General features: G+C 40.1%; 1 long non-coding RNA gene across 1 annotated transcript in view; it reads left to right on the forward strand.

Annotated features, from left to right (window-relative positions):
• Positions 1–2,095: 2,095 nt before the first annotated feature.
• LOC146454139 (uncharacterized) overlaps positions 2,096–2,227 on the forward strand; it is a 6,001-nt gene continuing 5,869 nt past the window's right edge. The window contains exon 1 of the long non-coding RNA XR_014859323.1: positions 2,096–2,227. This exon is cut by the window's right edge and continues 59 nt beyond it. This is a non-coding gene — a long non-coding RNA (uncharacterized LOC146454139).

Consider the following 2,227-nt stretch of genomic DNA (forward strand, 5'->3'; position numbering starts at 1 on the left):
TCGAATGCCATTCTAGCCGCTCAAATAACTGGCAAAAAAATGCAGTAAATCAGCTTATAAAGCAAATGAGCAAAGAGCAAGTCAGGAAGTAATACTCTTCTCTTTAAATATGAGTGGCTTAAAAGAGTAACAACGTACAGTGTATATCTGGTTGTTAAATGAAGCTTTAAATGGTTACGACGCGGTATGAATTCAGTGCGGGCCAAGGCTAAGCTGTCACAGTCCTGTGATGCCTCCTTTTCACCTTTTTTGTTTCGTAAGTGGCAAAAATCTCAGCATTTTAGAATATGCTAATCTATACTGAACTGAAACACGCACCTATGTAGAGATATTTCCTTACACAATGGTTATTCATGATTTCGTGATAGATATAAAACTGTATCCAAAATTTATTCACACATGCGCACCTCAGCTCAAAGGGGTTTTTAAAATTCTTAACGGTCATCTCGTTTGCTGTTCTACGAACTGAAAGGACTTAAATTTGGATCGAAGGTTGCTCTCTGAAAACTTAATGCGTGGACAAGTCTGCCAAGAGTTTGCCACACTGCGCCAGAATTTTAAACAGACAGTTTTGAAGATTTATGGAAGTGTTTGAGCTATAAAGTGATGGTGAAGGTCTCGTTCAAGAGATGTACAGTTGACACTGGCCTGAGATCGTGGCAGTATTTATCTAACGAAGAAAAAGGCTCCGATTTGGCTGGGACCTCTTAAGCCGATGGAGCTGCCGGGTAAGTCAGATGTTTAGTTAACAGTTCATTGCACTGTTAAACATTCCAAATTGAAGAACTCATTTGCTGTCCGGCCGAAGCACCTTTTGCTCGATCATGCTCTTGTATATAGGCCATTAAATTTGCTTTGCCTTGCTATTCAGTATCAAACCCATTCACACCTGTACCGTCCCTAACCACTCATGAAAGACCATGCAGGAGCCCGATTCACAAAGCCCTGCTTGGTCCAACAGAAGACCGGCTTTTGTCAAGAAACAAAACTTACGATACATCTTAACTTAAAATGGCTTACTGAATATGGCCCCAGGCTTCAGTTCTTGTACTTTTTATGACATAGTCACTTTTTTTTTAAACGCAGGGGATAAGATCTTGCAAACCGTACCATGTCTAGATGAGAAGGATTGGATCGGGGATCAGACCAGAATTACATACAAAAATGCAATGGATTTCCTACAAAATTGGAAGAACTATTGAACCCCGCCATGGACCGCTTCCAAGGTCTTGTCAAAAATTTACAATTTTTCTTAGGTTAGGCCATTTACATATTTCCCACCGACGAGAAAAAAATTATGCGCATGCCAATTAGATCACCCCATAATTCCGTCAGGTCACATCTTCACACTTAAAGTGGCCTTGCATTATTTATTTATTATTATTATTTTCTCACCTGAATCTACACATTGCCCAAAGAACGTCTGCCAAAAAATGTTTCAATTTGCAGAAAACGCAATTTTTGACAATTTTTTTTTGATCCTGTATTTTTGCGATCTACCCAGGCCCCTGACTGGGCCATGGGAAGACCGACTTAGATTCAGGAGCCAGCGCTAGAGTGTTGCAAAGGAAGTGGATGGAAAATAGTGAGTGTTGGTATCTTGTTGTCTTGTTGTCGACTTTCGTGTTTTATCTACAATGTCATCGGCTGAAGAGAGCTCTGACACAGAAAGGGATGTTGAACAGCTAAGACGAAATTGTAGTTACGTGTTCCTTAATCTACGTCACAGTTCCGAGAGGAACCGAGAGAAGACTTAGTCATGCACAGAGCCAAAATGGCGGCAAACTTCACGTTTTTTAATGTCATTTTAAAATCGCGTTTTGGGAAAATCGATTTTCTTTTTCACGGAACGTCTTTGAGGGACGTGTTCATTCAAATGAGAAAGTAATAAAATTTACGTTAAAAGCACTTTCAATCGAGTGTAAATGAGGCGAAAAAATCGTAAAAAATGACATTTTCGCGAATTACCAAAGCAACATCAATACTACGCGTGCGTAAATGTTTACCGTGATGACCTGGTAACCAATCGTTTTGGCGGGAAAAAGGTGCGCACCCGCGCCGCACGCGCTGCAAGCAAGTGAAGACGAATAAAGTTTCAAATAATTTCAAAGTTTCAACGAGTTTTAACGTTAACGTTTCGCGAGTTTTAACCATGTTCAACGAGTCAAGGCATAGCAAGATGACAACCATGGCGTAGAAAAGCAAACGGGAATACTTTTTACTTTTT

The sequence above is a fragment of the Pavona decussata genome, unplaced genomic scaffold (assembly GCF_977016875.1).
Source record: "Pavona decussata unplaced genomic scaffold, jaPavDecu1.1 SCAFFOLD_313, whole genome shotgun sequence".
NCBI classification, from domain to species: Eukaryota; Metazoa; Cnidaria; class Anthozoa; order Scleractinia; family Agariciidae; genus Pavona; species Pavona decussata.